At 38.5% G+C, this 17,534-nt stretch overlaps 1 long non-coding RNA gene across 2 annotated transcripts in view; it reads left to right on the top strand.

Moving 5' to 3' along the window:
• LOC102577074 (uncharacterized) overlaps positions 1-17,534 on the top strand; it is a 22,403-nt gene extending 4,869 nt beyond the window's left edge. Inside the window, exons 2-4 of one of the 2 annotated variants that reach the window (XR_002094322.2) lie at positions 8,405-8,564; positions 12,132-12,254; positions 12,960-17,534. This is a non-coding gene — a long non-coding RNA (uncharacterized LOC102577074). The remainder of the gene's footprint in view (positions 1-8,404; positions 8,565-12,131; positions 12,255-12,959) is intronic. The other variant, XR_002094321.2, reaches the window with a different exon arrangement.

The following is a 17,534-nucleotide window of genomic DNA, read 5'->3' as shown; positions in this document are numbered from 1 at the left end:
ATGGGTCTAAAAGTTCTTCATCTTGCAACATGCTGGAAAGCTGCTTTATGAGTATCAATGGTCTCCCTGGACTCCAGTCACATGGCATAAAAGCCAGGCGTGAGTGCAGGATGGCCAAAAAGGTTTAAGGGGTGTCGCCTGGTATTCTTTTAATTCTCAAAGCCGGTGCTGGACAAACCAACACAGGAATTAAGATGCTTTGCTTTACTGTCAAGCTAACAGACCCTCGCCCTTAGCCCAAAACGAGCCAGTATCAAGCAGGGACCCAGGCACAAGGCAAGTGTTGAGCCTCCACCACTGTGGGACTCGAGAGCGGTACAGCTGTTGCTATCTTAGAAAGTGTTGGATGGGGCAATTCACTCCCATTTACTTCACTCCTGGATTATGATCTCAACCATTGCAAGCAATCCCCTCCACCTCCCTTCTCTCCCCCCCACCAGCTCCTTATCTGACAACAAGCGAGTATGTAAATACCTATGGCAAGCTATGTTTAACACCCTCAAACATTATTGATTTGTTGGCTGCTCGAAATTTTCTTTCCTGTCCAAACCTTGTCTCAAAAATTGCTCATTCAGGCGGTTGATCCCGACGCTACAATTGTTAAAAAATTAAGCATTTCAAATGGCCCCATTGATTTGCATATAAATTAAAATTACTATGCCTCGCATATTCCAGTGGTTTATAATCATTTCGAAATTAGTGCTTAACCACTTGAGCTAAAAGAATATATAAATGTCTGTATTGACTCACTAATGAATTACCTAATTAAAACGTCCTGAGGATGTTGGTCGTTAGAAAGATTGTTAAATCAGGGCACATTAGGGGTAAATAGGACAGTGTGAACTGGAGCAGAGCAATCTCTGTTAACACAAAGTAATCTACGCTTCACACAATGATTCCTGTATTTATTTTTCCATGCTTTGATCCCTTACCCCTCTTCTATTAATTCTTAAAAAAAAGGAGGAGGAGGAGGAGAAGGAGAAAAGGAGAGGAAATGCAAATATTGCCCAGTTTGTTCTAGCATCTCTGCTATCCAGGGCGATCGAGCTGTAGTTTTCAATGGAGAAAGTACATGCAGCAGCTGCTCTTTAACCAAGATGCCCTGAGCAGAGGCTGTGTTGTACTTTCACCTTCCAGACAGAAAGCCCAAGCCTCAGCCAGCCGCAGAAGGAAGCAGAGTAAAAGCATGTGCAGCCCATAATGTAATAGATATGCTAACTGAGCACTTACCTTCGTCATGAGAATAGGAATAAAAGGTATCTCTTCTTATTGAGAGGCAGTGCAAAGGAATGCTAGAAGTTCAGAAAAAGGCTGGCGGTGTGAAAATCTGTAGCCTCGGGGGCTAGCCAACATCCCCTTTCATTTCAAGCACTTATTGATTTGCTGTTGTCATCTTTGGCGACGCAGAAGGACACTTGAAAGAATTTCTGATGGGGCTCTGATCTGAGAAACGAGGTGACCTGACCGGGCTCTCACCAAATTCTTAATTACCACATCAACTGCTTTAAAAAGAAGAAGAAGAAGAAGGAGAAGGAAAGAGAAGGGAGGGAGGGGAGAAAGAGAGAGGGGGAGAGAGAAAAAAAAAAGAGCCTTTGACAGCAAGAGAGTTTGCTTATTCTGAACTTTTTTTTTTTTTTAATTATTCAGAATTCTTTCAGGTTTTCACTCCCATTACTTTTTGTCTCAGTTACATATTCAAATGTTCCCTTCCACCTATAGGTCGGTTTATCGATCGCTCTGGTCTTTAGTGTGTCGATCACTAACCTTCTGCCACCTTCAGATCTTGTGATACTTGTCATAAAATAAAAACAACGCAGAGTTTCTGCAAAGGACAGGGAATATGAAAGCATGTTCCAACCAGGCATACCTTTTTAGAGAAAGGAAGATAAAGCAGGCATTGCTTCCCTCCCCCCCTTTCCCCTTGCCCACTGCAACGGTATCTTTGGTGACTGCAAATCTGCCGCTTTCTCTCTGGATTTAGTAATAGGCGAATGGAAATGTACTTTTAAACAGTTGAAACATAGTCTTTGTCAAATTGTAAAGAAGAGGGGGGAAGGGGTCAGCAAGGGCTGTGTGTTACATTGTATCAGAAATTCAAACCCCTGGCTTTGACTGTATGTAAGCAGCTCTGTTTGAATATCATCAACTTTAGATGTATACAGTTTGTGCGGAGGAGCAAAAAGGAAAATTCAAACAGGAAAATCAACATCAAAAAATCTATTACCAAAGTCAGCACACTAGAATGCAAATGATATCTATAGTGCTTGTATACAGAAAGATACAGTACTGAGACATGGTATCGCAGCTCATGACTAAAGGGAAACAAACTATTTTTGTCCCCAGGTTGCACACACAGATATTCACTTCCTCTGCTTTTGCAATTATGAATTTTGTTTTTGTTTTGTATAAATGATGTCTGCCTTCCTTAACTACAAAGCAAATGATTCTCAAATTAACATATTTTTCTGCTGGTCCTAACAGGTCAGTTTGTTATTTTGGTGTCCAGAGTTGTGAAAAACAGCTCTTCGATTATATTTCATATCAGCTATATCTATACAGAATTTTGCTGCTGATTTTGCTTTTGTATAGCCTTTCAGCACCCTCGTTCACATCTTAGGGACTTTATCATGATATGCCCTCTTTCATCAGTGTCAGTTCTATCGGTTTAGGCATTCACTGCTGTCCATATTGGGTTTTTTCTTCAGCCTTGTACCTTTTTTGGTAGAGTCAAATGTTATCACCCAACCTGTGGCCATTGACAGTTTTGAGTTTCCTGATTATACCATTTCTTATACTCCATATGAGCTCCCAATTCATCAAAGTATTTTTCTGTGAAATGGTGATGCATATCTATAAAGCATGATAAGGCCTTATTTTTCAGGCCTCATTACTTCATATCTTCCACTCCTTGGATGTTTATACCCTGTGTCCAGCACAATATGTTCAAAGTGTCTCTTCTCTGTACACACCACAATCCTTGCAATACTTTCATTCATGGACCTCCATAGAATGGTGAAATAAAAACAAGGATGAAACCACCCCATTTAATCTTACAGGAGCTGGATCCAGATTTTGAGGAATGAAAAAAAAAAATAGCACAGAAGACTTATAGTAAGTACAACCTAGACTCTTCCAAGATTCCTTTTCATACTGTGTTGAACATCTTTTTTTAAAGTGTTCAGAGACTTAGGGACATTTTCTTCCTCTCTTTTTCTCTCTCCAATTTCTTAATAAATGGTTATCTGAACTTGGTAAAATTAAACTCTCTTGGTGAGTACTGCAAGTGTAGGGTGAAAAGGATGTCATATTTTTCAAACAACAGGTATAGCACAACAGTGCTGCTACTGTTTGAATGTCATGGCTTACAGGCCTGTCTATTGCTCTTGTCTGGAAAGCATGCACACGTCACACCTTCCATCTGTCATGGTGGGGGGCAGGGAGGAAAATCATTCCTCCACACTATGAGTACTTTCAGTATTTGGGCTCTCACTCTTCAGGGAGCTTCTGTCATCCTTGTCAAGTAACTGCTTCTCCTGTATATTGCCTTCTTTTTTGTGTATAAGTCCATCTTACAAGCTATAAAATCTTTGGCTTAAGATTCCTAAGTCCAGCTACAGCCTCTGACCCTTTGAACATTTCTTGGAGAGAGAGAGAGACAGAAAAAAGAAAGAAAACGATTACTAGAATGATTCAGAATCAGCTGAACTCTTTGAGTTTGTCTGGGTGCCCCTGCTTTTTGTTTATATCTGGTGATTATTTTGGAGCATAAAATAAAAATAAAAATTTTCCAGCTTTCAAAGAACAGACTGGATTTGCTATACTGTGTGTTCTCTAAAAGTGCTCTTCTTTTTCCCAAATGTGGTGATAGCTGTGTGTCTCCTGTAAACTGTGTTGGGCCTGTTATTTTTGCTTATGTCTTTGTTTACTACTCCCTGCTGTTGGGAAGAGTAGATCAAGCTGGCAAACAGTCTAGTTGGCAAGTTGGCAAACAGCCTTCTACTAGTATCTATCTTTGCAACACTCCTAGTGTGGGAACACTCCTGCCTTTTTGCCTGTCTTACTGCCTTGCCTCCAAACATCTTCAAGTGTTAGCAATGATTATACGTTGGTGACAATGATAACTGGGTGGTGAATAAGAAGTCCAAACCAATTCCTTCTGTTTTTTTACTCAAACCTCCCCTCACAACTGTTAAAAAGGATGCTTACCATAAGTGAAAAGAAAATGGGGTTTGCATATTGTCCAGCATTTTTTAACATTTTCATTAATGATTGAGTGCATGCTTAAAATATCTGTGGATGACACCAAGTTGGGTGGAGTTGCAGACACTCTGGAGGGTAGAGCTAGGATCCAGAATGACCTGGATCGACTGGAGAAATGGTCTGCAATCAATAGGATGAAACTCAACAAGGACAAATGCAAAGTCTTGTAGTTAGAATGGAATAACCACATGCACAAACACAGACTGGCTAGGCTGCAGTACTGCAGAGAAGAACCTGAGATTAATAGGGGGACTGTAAGCTGAATATGAGCCAACAGTATGCTCTTGTTGAAAATACAAAACCAAACAGCATATTGGGTTGTATTAACAGGAGTCTCACTTGCAATCAAGGGAAGTGATTCTTCTGTACTATTCAGCACTGGTATGGCCTTACCTGGAGTACTGTGTTCAGATTTGAGCCTCTCTCTTCAAGAACAGTGTAAGTAGACTGGAAAAAGTCCAGCAGAGAGTGACAAAAATGATTATTGGCCTGGAAAATATGACTTAGGGGGAAAGGCTGAAAGAATTAGGGTTATTTAGTTGGGAGAAGAGAAGACCCAGGAGGGATTTGATAACAGTTTTCAAATACTTCAAAGGTGATTATAAAAAGGATGGAGAAATGACTAGGAGCAATGGCCTCAAGTTGCAGCAAAGGACATTTGAGTTGGAAATTAGGAAGCACTTTCTGGCTAAGGGGGTGGTCAAGTATGGAAACAGGCTACCTAGAGAAGTTATGGAACCTCCATCCCTGGAAATTTTCAAGAGCAAGTTAGGCAGACATTTGGTTGGGATGGTTTAGTCATGGATGACCCTGCCTTTAGCAGAGGACTATACTAGATGACCTCATGAGGTTCCTCCCAACCCTATTTTTTTATGATCCCATAACAAATTCAGCAATAAAGAGAAACATTTTTCCCCACCCCAAGAAAACAATGCCAGTGTGTTTCTACTCTGTGAAAATAGCTACTTAGTAGTAATCACCTAGAATGCTGCACTAGCACCATTTGAAGCTGAATTTTGAGCTCATATAGTAAAATATGGTAGGATTTTTGTCCAACAATGGGGCCTTAACCACACCTCTACCAGCCCCATGGAAAATCTGTAGAAAATTCATGCCTGAGGCAGCATTACATTTTCTGTGTAATATCTTCCGTGATGAGGACAAGAGGCGTCATGTGTGAGGAGAAACAGGTGTGAGAAAATTCTATTGGATCAGTATTTCCAAGGAGCCAAAGTTGACAAGATAGGCCGTGTACTTCTGCACTACACATGTGGATGGTCTCTGGCAGGTCTCTTGAGATCCTCTGTATTCCAGCAGCTTGTAAATTCCAAAGCAGCATATTTTACACATTCTGTGTGTATGGCAGGAGGGGAGCTAAGTAGTAGAAGAAAAGATGCCACCCCTCTGAAGGCTACACTGGAGGAGAATTTCACAAATTCCTCTTGCCCCAGATCTCTTCTCTTCTCTTGGGTATGAGCAGTTGTGCAATATAACCGCATAGAAGGAAACATTACTTCCAATCATTGATCATGATCAGCTAACTTGATGTCTAAGGTTCAGTTTCAAATGTAAGTCTTTGTTTTATATCAAACATATACAAAGGTAATTAATGTTCAGGAGGCAAGGATTTCTTAGGGTGATATCTTTTATTGGACTAACTGCATGGTTGAGATGGAGTTAGACAAGCTTTTGAATGCAACCTCAACCATGCAGTTAGTCCAATAAAAGATATCATCCTAAGAAATTGTAGCCTTTCACATAATTCCTGGAAGATGAGAGTTACAACATCATTCTAATATCACCATTTATGTTTATAAAAGTCTCTATTCCTATATAGTTTCCTGATCAATTGCATATTTTGACACACAATTAAAAAAAAATTAATGAACATTTTGAACTCTGTTAATAGACCTGGAAACAGCATATAAGAGAAATAAGAAGCTAAAATCTAGGTTAGCAATAATTTCTTTGTAGTCATGATTTACCAGGAGAAATAATTGGCTTTCTAGGGGAGGCAGGATAAACAACTGATTTTTGGAAAGCCTGAGACAGGCTGGAAGAGCGGTGCCTGTTTCTTGGTAAACTTCAAGACACTGGAACTTTCCCCCGTGCAGGTACTTCGGGGAGGAGTATAAATGGCTGAGAATGGAAAAGGGTGAGTGGAGATTGCTCATGTTAAAACTAGGCTCCTGTGGCTATAAGAATATGTTGAAACATAAAGGCCAAATAAATTTATTAACTTAAAAATAGAATGGGTGTTTAATTGTGGATAGTTAAAGAAAACCTTTCACTATGAAAAGAAGATCTTCAGTGTGTGTATGATTTTTCAAGTCTTCACTTGATTGGAAAGGAGCCAATGACCAATTTCTAACACCTTAAATCCTTTTGATTTACAGAAGTGATTCAACTGTGATTGCAATGGTTGGTGAGACTACATTACACAAAAGACCGACTGCTAATTTAAATCAGAAAGTTCTTTTGGAAATATTTTCAGTGGGGCTGTTTAAAAGAAATAAGAGAATATTTCAAAAACAAAAAGGGTGTAGCTATCCAGAATTACAGAGATGCTTATTTACTGGATAGCTTAATAGGGGACTTCCATGGCATACTTACTTGAATGAGATAAGCAGCATTTGGACCAAGCTACGTAGGTTCTTTTTAAAGCTCAGCTTACTGTGGAGAAGATGGTGGGGAGCAACTGTAATTCTCTCCTCCCTCTTGCAACCTATCTGAAAGTACTTTGAAAAGGTTAAAACATTAAGCAGCAATTGGGTAAAGCACTCATTTAAGGGCAAACACAGTGGCATCCAATAGATTGTTCTTTGTCTGGGAGCTTAGCCAAGCTCTCTTACTCACTGTAATATACCATGTCAAAGAGCTGGCTCTTTATTATACAGTGCTTTTAAAAAGTGTGTTTCACTTGGAAACATAATAGTAAATTTACTTCACCAGCTGAATGCTGCTTTGCAAATTTTACTATTACATGAATCAGTTCTGGCATCATCCATTACAGAAAATACTAAAGGCTTTTAGAAAATATTTATCCTGATTGAATTTATGATGTGATCCGTTATGCATATTTATGGCAGGTTTAATGTGATAAGATAGATGAAACAGCTCTTGATGACATGATGGCAATCTGATAAAGCTGCATTTCTAGCTTGTTCGGATTGCATGTTAGAAAGCCCTGGGAAACTGAATGTGATATGATAAAATAAAGTACCAAGTTGGAATGCTATCCAGATTAGGAAAAGTAAAAACACCTACCAAAATAAAATTAAATCTACACTGAGCGGTGTAAATGGAGGTTGAAATTGTCTGTTTCTAAAAGAGATACAGACTTGAGGTTAAGTCCAGAAAAAACAGAGTGAGATTTTCCGTGTGGCATTCATTAGTCAGTGCTTCTTATAGGGAAGAGGGGTTTATGAGAATCATAGAGAAGACCAGGTTTTATACCTCCAAAACCGAAGTTTCAGGAGGGAACAGTATCTGAAATTCTACTAAGAGCATTCTCCTTTACACTGATCTTCACTATTCACCTTCTTCTGAGAATCAGCATAGTATTACAATAGCTTTGCTGTCAAAAGTCCTGTTAGTTAATAATCTTCTCCCTCAATTGCACTTCAGTGCTACTCAAAGCAAACTTAACTCCTACTGTTTTTGCTGATTGTACTGATTTAAGCTTAACAGGGTACACCCAGGGCTCCTGCGATCACCCCATACTTATTCCATAGATCTCTAATGAGGCAGAATACTCCACCATGCAGTATGTATCTAGAGAATCAGCTGTTGTAGATTCATCACTCTAACCTCAGCTCATTTCACATTGACTATGTTCTTTCCCCCTTCTATTGGTTTTGTGGCTTTTTCCATTTTGTGTTACAGTGACAAGCTGCTGAAAAAACACCTTATTTTTCTAGACTATATTGCTCCTACTGACTTTTCCCCATCTAGTTTTGCCTTTATTAAAGAACATAGTCTCAAAAATATCTTTTGGGGGAAGGGATACTGTCCCTTTAAATTTAGCAGAGAAAAGTAGATGTAGTCTTAAAGATGCCATTTTGAAACTTGCTATTTGTGTTTCCACTGGACAAGGATTCCTAAATTAGGTGGTGTTTTTTTTTTCCTCTTTCTGATTCTGCAGAATGAACATTCTTACTTATTGAGTTACTTTCTAGCAGAGAGACCAGGAGATGTAAGAACATTTTGCAGCTGATGGATTACCATAATATAGAGTAACTACTGAGGCCTTTGTAAGAAGAATGGATTCCAGAGTGTATCAAGTAGTATCAGCAGTCACAAAGGTATCTTCTGTGCTTCATTTAAAATTTAGAATGAGTTTAACATTGGTGACTAGAAGTAGTATGATATATGCTAATAAGAATGGTTGTTAGTGCTTTTATTATAATCTCAGTTGTTAGGAACTTGCAAATCACAAACACTTGCTTTGTGCCAAGAAAGCAACATAAGGCTTTTGGATAACAGTTTTTTTTGTTGCTTTGGTTTTATTCTCTCTAACACACACTTTACGGACTGTACTACAATAGGAACAACATTGTGGGTTTTTTTTAGTGAAATCTGGCATAAACAGAAACTGCATTTTGCTTGCTTGGGTGGGAAAACACCTTAAAATACATGTTAGGCTCTCTGAGATTGCGTGGTAGCAGACTGCTTAATTGAACATCATTACTTTTGCTATAGGCTTCTCATGCCTTGATAACATCTAGGCAGTAGTAACAATATCAGGTAAGAGGAAAAAGAGACTGTTCTCTAACTTTAGAATCTTCCCTTGTAAGGAGCAGAGAGGGGCTCTTAAGGTGTAGGGCAGTGGTGAGGAAATTGGATTACTACATTATTTACAGAAGGGGAAGAAAGATAAAGTAGGGCAAGTCCTGAGTTTTTGGTCTTTCTATAGCTTGGAAGGGTGAGTGCAGCCTTCTTCTCCTGTGGACAAAATGTGACAGCCTAACCTTCCCACTTGCCCTTATGAGAAAATAACAGTGAAATCCTGAGCAGCTGGGCTCAGGATTCTTTCCTTTACAAGCGGAGGGAAAAGATCTGAAGAAAACTAGAGCAATTCATAGCAGTAGTTACTGCTACCTCTGTCAACATCTTCCTTGGGAACAGTAGCTATGAAACCCTTTGTAAAGACAGGGGTGAGAGAGCCTGAACTAATTGCAATGGAGGAGAATGGATTGCCTAAATTAACTGTAGTAGGTAGCTTGGAAATCCTTGCTCCCCAAAACCTAGGCAGAGCCCTCTTTCCAAACTTGCAACTCCTTGTGTAACCTAGGCAGCTCCCCATTTGTAAAGCTGACAAAAGTTGTTTCTTTATTTATATCATAAGAAAACCTTTTAAAATTGGCCTTAAAGTGGAAAGCCAGTAGAAGCTGCTAGCTAGAGCAGAAGTAAAACAAAGTGTGGGTATTCCATATTTTGGTAATTTGCTCCATATTTTACCCTAAAATATTGGAAAAATATTGTAGGTGATTATATAATTAAAGATAAATATGATGCTTAATACATACCAGAGAGCAGGATTAAAGTTGCAAAAGTGTTTCTTAGCAGCAGAATGCCTAATTTTGTAACTCTTGAATTTTATAATGATTTAAAAATATTATTTCCCTGAAGACAAGATTACATTTATGAAGAAAAGGGGGAGGGGGAAGGTTTAAAAAGAAATATCACTGAAGAAATGAGAAATTATGTAGAGGAAGCTACCCTACCAGTGGCACTTTGCTTTATTTAAATTAAGGAAAATATTTAAAGATGGGTTTGTCATTACTGGAAAAGATGCAAGTGAATTGGAATTTTCCTGGAAGTGTAATGGGAATGCCCTAAGGAAACAGTATTTTAAGGGATCGTAACAAATATAATTTTTCAAAAGAACAAACACTAGGCTACCTGTAGACCCACAGTAGTTCTACTGTGTTACAATCCAAAGGAGATAGCTGAGTTGGGGAAAGACCATTAACAATATAATCATTATTGGCTCCAGATGTGTGATAACTTATTTCCAATATTAGTGGCATGGAGAAATAAAGTATGGGAAATCTTCCAGTAGAAAAAGTGCCAGAGAACCTTATATCAGGAAGTAGCAGGTATTATACCACGAGATAAAATATTTCTTGAAATTTGAGCAAAACAAGTGGTTGATAAAACACACATGTGACTTTTAAAAGTAATAAATACAGATTATGCATAAGATTTGTTAATACTTGAATGGAATTTTTCATTTATGTGAATGATAAGATTTTTATGAAAAAAGAACAGACTGAAAAACAATCTCTGTCGTGGAACCAGGTGAGTTGTCACATGGTAGATGAGAATGTTTAGACCTACAGTGCAGATGTTTGGGGATGTCTATACCAAATTGCAAGTGCCTGTTCCAAAGTGCAAAAAGCTTTCAGTGCAGTGGTTGTAAGTTTGGGGGGGCAGGGGGAGATATTGTTTTGTTTTTCTAATATGGACAAAACAACATGTGTTTTCCTAACAATTTTTGCAAAATGATCAAAGTACCTTAGATTGAATTTATTTCTGGAAAGTTAAGGTGAGGCTGACATTCTACAGTCCGCTTAGTTATAAGTCTTGGCAGAATTATAAACACCCATGTTATAATGGGAAGTGTCAGGTGACTGTAGCTTTATGTGTCTCTACCTGCTGCCTAGAGCAATGCCCACTAACAAAAGCAGTGCTTTTCTTTGACTTTCTGGCACCTGTTAACTCTTACTAGTATAGGCTTTTGTAGGAATTTTTCCCAGCATGCCTCTCAGTCACAAGCCCTTTGTATGGCAGCTGTAGGCCTAAGGGGCCATTTTAGCAATTGTAATTTTTTTTCTCTTCAAGTTGATAAGAGCTTTTAACTCCCATGTTAAACTAAGACAAAAACTAAAGTCCCGAAGATAGAATTTTTACAAACCATAAACAGAAGAATAATTTCAGAAATTTTCTTCCAGAATAGAATGTAAACAATTTTGTAAAACTATTGGATTTTTGACCTTGTTCTTTTGATACATTAAGAGCTGACTCTTTTTTTTTCCCCCCCCCTACAGTCATGTGTTTGTGTGTGTACACATGTGGCTTTCCATGCTCTCTGTGAAATATCAGGTATTTCTGGTTCTGCCAGTGGAGTTTTTATTGGGTGTAACATTTGCTGTCAACTCTTGTCTTTGTTGAAGTTGTGTGTGTGCTTTCAAACTTTATGGAAGTTCTTATTTCTTAATGGTCTAAGGCTTACAATTTGTAAAAGGATGTGGGTAGAATGTAAGTACCCAAAGTCTAAGGGTACAATGCTCAAACTCCCTCAGACTTGGTAGGTACCTAAATCTCTTAGCACATGCACTTTTTCAGTATCTCAGCTATCTATTAATACAAATACATTTCTATAGAAAATCAAGCTAAGCATATTAGTTTAAGTGTCTTAGATGGTTCAGTAGCAGGATGTAGAGTATTGTGCATGGCCATGAGGGATTCAGGAAGCCTTGCCACTGAATGTAGCTGGCAAATAGGTGGCCTGCATCTTCTAGCTAGCCAGAGCAGCAAAGGGAGAAGTCCCCACATGTACTGTTGTTTGCTTCACATCTTAATGACTGAGCGATATTTACTCTCAAATGCTGTGGAAGGTCCAAACAAGGGTGATGCTTTTGGCCAGTTACCTGAAGCTCTGCTTCTTCTTATCACTCCTTTGTGCATGTCTCCAGGCAGAGTTTTAATGGGTGGCATTCACAGGCTCCTTGGACTGAGGGACAGTGAGTGCTGGCCAGTGTGCTCTGCTTGGGGTCCTCACTTGGACCCTTTTTTATTAGCCTATGAACATTACTCCCATTGCAGCTTTCTCTTTTGTTGCCCCAAAAAATCTGTTATACTTCTAGAGGCCTCCCTGACTGAGAGAAGATTATCGTTCTCTTGATGGGCCTAGGCCCACCATGCCTGGCATAACTAATTGGCCTGAAGCTCTGCTCCTGCCCTTCGCTGAACTGCTTCTGTCTTGACAGGTATAAGCAGCTCATTATCTATGTCATGTTCGAGCCTGTTTGAAATCTTTAAATTAGGAGTTCTTCCACCTAAGTCCTCGTCATCTTTCACACGTACAGGAATGAGCTCTTGACAAAAGGCAGTGAGTGACCATGGCTACTCTCAAAATATGGCCAGAAAAAGAGAAGGGGGTAGCAGTGGTGCTCCCCTTTTATTCAATAGCTTAATTATTAGAATACTTGTTTAGAGACCTGGTTTTATGCCCTTTTCTGCCTGAGTAGGTGCGAGACTTAAAATATCAACTGTCATCTTCGTGAATGTTGGTCTTTCTTCCAAAGGACTATTCTTAATTTTATCAAATGATTGTTCAATATTAAAATCATAAGCAGTCTTTGAAGGAGAGATGAGAATCCAAGTCTCTCCTCCTCTTCTACAAAGAGTGAACCCTAACCACTGACCTACAGAGTGATGTTCGCTCTCAGTAGGATAACTAAGGTGGCAGGGAAGGTGGGGGGGTGGTGACCATTGAAGCATTCCAGGTGCCACTTTTGAGGGAGGGGGGTGGGGGTGTGTGTGCAAAAATAGCTGCTGCTGTCAACAGCTCAGTAGCCACTACTGTTCTAAGTACTGCCATCTCTGCCCAGGGTGTAGGGCTACCATTATGCATCTGCTTCCTTTTGTTCCCCCTCTCTGGTCCAATAAATCTTGAATTGTTTTCCCAACAGCATGAAAGTTTCAACAGAGGAGAGATTCCTTCCCTTTGTCCAAGAACTGCCTATAGCCGGGTGTTGAGAGCACTTGCTTATGAGGGTAAGGAATACAGGTTTGAATCAACTCATTCCTAAGGAGAAATAGAACCCAGACCTGCCACAGCCTGAATACTCTACCCACTCAGCTTGTGTGAGGTTGGCAGTGGGATGGAGGCATCGTCACTACCACTGCCTTCTCCTCCTCGTGTCTCAAAGAAAAGTAAGACCAAAGGAACAGATTGACTACCTAATTCATACAAGAGGTTCCAGGCTTTAATTTCTGATCTGATATAGCCAATTCTATGTAGCCTTGAGCTGGGTATTTATCAATGTTTCCCACTAGATAGTTTAAGTGCTTCAAGGTTCAATTTTTGGTGCCTGTTCTGATTCCCCTTCTGAATCACCGGACTCTCCCCATGTACTGTATAGGGGACTTAGGTGCCCAATTCAGGATGTTGATCCAACTCCAGAAACCAGGCGCCAAAAATTTGTCATTGTGACTATTAGCATTGGAGCACCTAAGTTCCTTTTTGGATTTGTCATTGATTTTAAACATAATGTTAATAAAAATGAATATTGGATAGCATCTTCAACTGTGTCTCCCTAAAAATCCCCCCTTCTCCCTTGTTTAGCTGTCAGTCTCTTGTTTTGTGTGATGGTATTATTTCACTAGCTCCTCAGTTGCCACTGAATCTTCAAGGGCAGATGACACCTGAGTTTGCAATGTATTTTTCTTTATATAAAACAATAAACGTCTCTCTCTCTCTCTCTCAGCCTTTCAATACTTCACCATTCAATATTAAAAAGAGGGGAAAACATAGCAGAAACAAGCTCATTTCCACCTGCCACCACTTTCTACCTTTGTGCCTTGACTGTTAGGAATCTGAGATTATGTAAAATGGCTGCAAAACGCTTCTATTCTGATTTAGTAATGTTTACACCATCCATATTACACTTGGATTTAAATGACTATGCACGTTGTAAGGCAGTGGAGAATTGTTCCCTATGTTTATGAACAAAGCAGGGAAACAGCAATTTGATCTGTTGTTTTATCATTTATCAGTTCTCCCTGCTTATTTCAAATTTATCAATTATATTCTTCCTTCAAGGTCAGATCATCTTGCATTTAATAGTAATGTGAGGAAAGACTGTTTCTATTCAATGAAAATCTCAATTTTAGTATATCGTTGCGTTTTAAGGTTATAATGCCCAGGTAGCATTCTGATATTAAAAAAAAAAAAATCTTTACTTAAGCTAGGGGTTTTAAATCATTGAGTTGTTATATTTATTAGAGGGATTATACATTTGATTCAATTTAAAGTGTTTTACTAATGTTTTTGAGACTTAAGCCTGTCTTCACATTCTTGCTGAAATAAAAGAAACTGATTGTGCTAACTCAACACACACTGTTTGAAAATCTTTTTGTTTGAAGGATAGGGTAGAATAACAATTCGGTATCTGAGGATGGCTCTACTTTTGATGTGAATTTCTCAAGATCACCTGTAATAAAGATATGTAAAAATACTCTTCTGTCCACTTACATGTGTAGCCTGTGACATGACAGGAAGAAATGAAAAGTAGTAATAAGAATTCTTTAGGTCAGTCAACCTAACTCTTAGACTAAGTAGAAATTGAAAATTCAAGCTACAAAAATAGGTGCCTAATTTTGTTAATTAAATAAGTGATCTGATTTCCAGAGATGCTAAGCCTTAAGAGAACTTTTTTTTCTTCAATAACAAAAATATTAAAATAGTACTTATATTATGGAACCCCTTTCAATGGGGTGATAGGGGTCTTGCATTACTATTCAGTTCCAGTATGAATGTTAAGAGCCATTCTTTTAAATTGCTAAAATGAGAGGCTAGCATTGTGTACTATTTGCAAAGTAAAACTAAGATTTTGAAAGAAGGTGTCATTGACTCTATCTGTAAGCTCTTGATCTGAAGGCCACTAGGATCAGATTGGAATGAATGTGATTAGGCAGGAGGCAAGACGGTAATTGGAACAATGTGTGTCCCATTGCTGCTCCCCAATTTTGAAATGTTACAGATGACCAAAAATTGTAACCCTCTTCCCAAGATGTATTTCCCATTAGAAACAAGGGCTTACAGGTTTTGAGTCATGTAAAACTTTAGTTTTCATCTCCTATGGTTCTTGATGCATTTTATGAAAATATTGCAAATAATTTCAATGAAATGAATGAATTTGCATGAAAATAATTTTGGTGATCTCTTGGGTCATGCAAGAAAATCCAACAGCAAGAGCAACCAGGATGCTTTCAGTGTTATGGCTCATTATTTCTCTCTCTTTCTGGTCAGCAGGATCACCGTATTTTCTTGCATAGCGCACACCCCAAAATAAGGCACCTTGCTTTGGGAAAACAGAATGAAGAAAAATACATTTTTTCAGGGCTTTCTCTGCCACAGCATGGACTCACTGTTGATGAATGCTCTCAGGCACATGCGTTACTCATCCCCTCCTTCCAACTCCAAAAGCTGCTTCCAATTTAATCCTGTGACAGGATTAAAACTTGAGCTTTGGAGCTTGAAAGAGGGGATGAGTAACTGGAAATCAGACTCTGCCCGTCCTGTATGGGCTCAGGAAGGCAGTGCAACCCCTGGCAGTCATTACAATATCCTCATACATGCCTTTTGGTAAGGAAATTGGTCTCCTCGCTTAAACACACCAGTAATGGATGGCTAATTTTGGGGGGGAAAGACACGTGGTATACAAGTAAATACAGTAGTGCCGCTAATAAACCTGGTAGAATCTATCTCCTTTTTGTGGATGCTGTTGATGCTAGTAAGCTTGCCGTAGAGTAGTTGTGGAAAATGTGTCCCAGTGACAGTGTTCTGGATCTAGTCTGCAGAGTAGGGAACAAATCTAGCAGGTACTAGCTGAAGCTCAAGAGGTGGTGCATTGTAATCCTCATTTTGATCTCTCTCATGAATTGAGAGAAGGAAACAGAAGAGTAGAAGCACAATTTTAACATCAGGGGAAAGGACATTTCTTATTTTCAGGAGGGAGGAATTTTCTTATGTTTGCCACATGCATCAAGAGTTTTCAAAGTACTAGTGATTTTTAAACGTGAAACACCTTCAAGAGGGCTTGATTTTCACGAAGTGCCTAGTTCTCTGTCTTTGGAAATTGGCTCTATTTCTATAGTCTGAAGTTGGGCACCTAAAATTGCTAGCTGCGTTTGAAAATCTTGGCTTTCTTGTGCAGTCTTTTTTGCCAATACTTTGGAAGTGAGATTTCTGCTGAATAGTACTCCCTGTTATTTTGTGTTAATTTTAACTCATGTTTAATTTAATGGCAAGTGTGTGTATGTGTGGAAACACTAATGGCTTTGTTTCTTGGCCAGCACAAAGATTGTATTTCTCTGTGTTGTTAACTTTGTGTCATCGCAGAAGGTAGACTAACTTTATTTTGAGTTTGTCTTATTTTTGCTTGACATTTTAGGATGAATAGCTCAGCATAACAAATTATTATATATGCTTTAGCTTCAAGCTTTTAATGTGGAATCCAAGTTTTAGCATCAGGATCCAATTAAATGATAGTTCAATCTGACTTGAAAAATTAATGGTCCAGAACAGAAAGCCTGTCACATTTTTTTTGAAGTTCTTATTTTCAGTATTCCTGTTTTAAATAAAAATCTGGATGCAACCCAGTAACATAAAGCTGCATGTTCTTTCATCAACTGAACATAGCTACACCTGAACGTGAAGATTATAAGTAAATAACTGTTATTAAATATAGCGTTTTATTTGGCTGCATAGGTGTTATTAGTTACAAAATGGTGTGGTGGTGTCCTATTCAAAAAAGTTTATATTGCTACTGTTTGCTGCCCTTTGCAGGAGATATGATTTGAACTTTGTAAATCATTATTCTATAATTATATGTCATCCACAATGACAGTTAGAACATTCAACTTCTGTTGACGCATGAATTGGACATATTGATTTTTAATTTTAACGATATACAGATTGGCAAGTAATAAATTTTGATGAAAACATCTGCTTAAAATGTGTTTAATATACCCTGAGTGAGAATAATGGTTTACAATTAAGTGAAAGTGGAGGATTCAGATTTGTATATAAAACAGTGATGCATGATGCTATGGGCACCTTATACCAAAAAGGAAGGCAATGCCTTTAATTTCACTACAGTTTAAACATATCGTTCACTGCTTTCCTGATTTACTTGCATTTAGCATTTTAGCCAAAAAAAGATTTCGTGGCAGAGTATTGAGAGCATTAGTTTTTTGAAAACTAAATTACTGTAGCTTTACTGGAAATTGTCTTTTTATGTTTGCAAAAGTTACATTTGTTCTCATCACCCAGCAACTTTCCTGCAGTTATAGTCTTGGCCACACTTCCCACTTTTTAATCTCTTGTTACCCTTAAACTTCCTCTCCATTTGTCTTATTTTTGGCATTATTTTTATAGAGCTGTGCATTTCCACTGTAATGGGACAGACACACTGTTATATACCAGTTGGGAAATGTATTTAAAGTAATTGAAAAAATAAAAAACAACCATTCAAACTAAA

Source organism: Alligator mississippiensis, chromosome 2 (genome assembly GCF_030867095.1).
Source record: "Alligator mississippiensis isolate rAllMis1 chromosome 2, rAllMis1, whole genome shotgun sequence".
Taxonomy (NCBI): Eukaryota; Metazoa; Chordata; order Crocodylia; family Alligatoridae; genus Alligator; species Alligator mississippiensis.
Note: the sequence above shows the minus strand (reverse complement) of the source record. Positions and strands in the feature narration are given on the sequence as shown.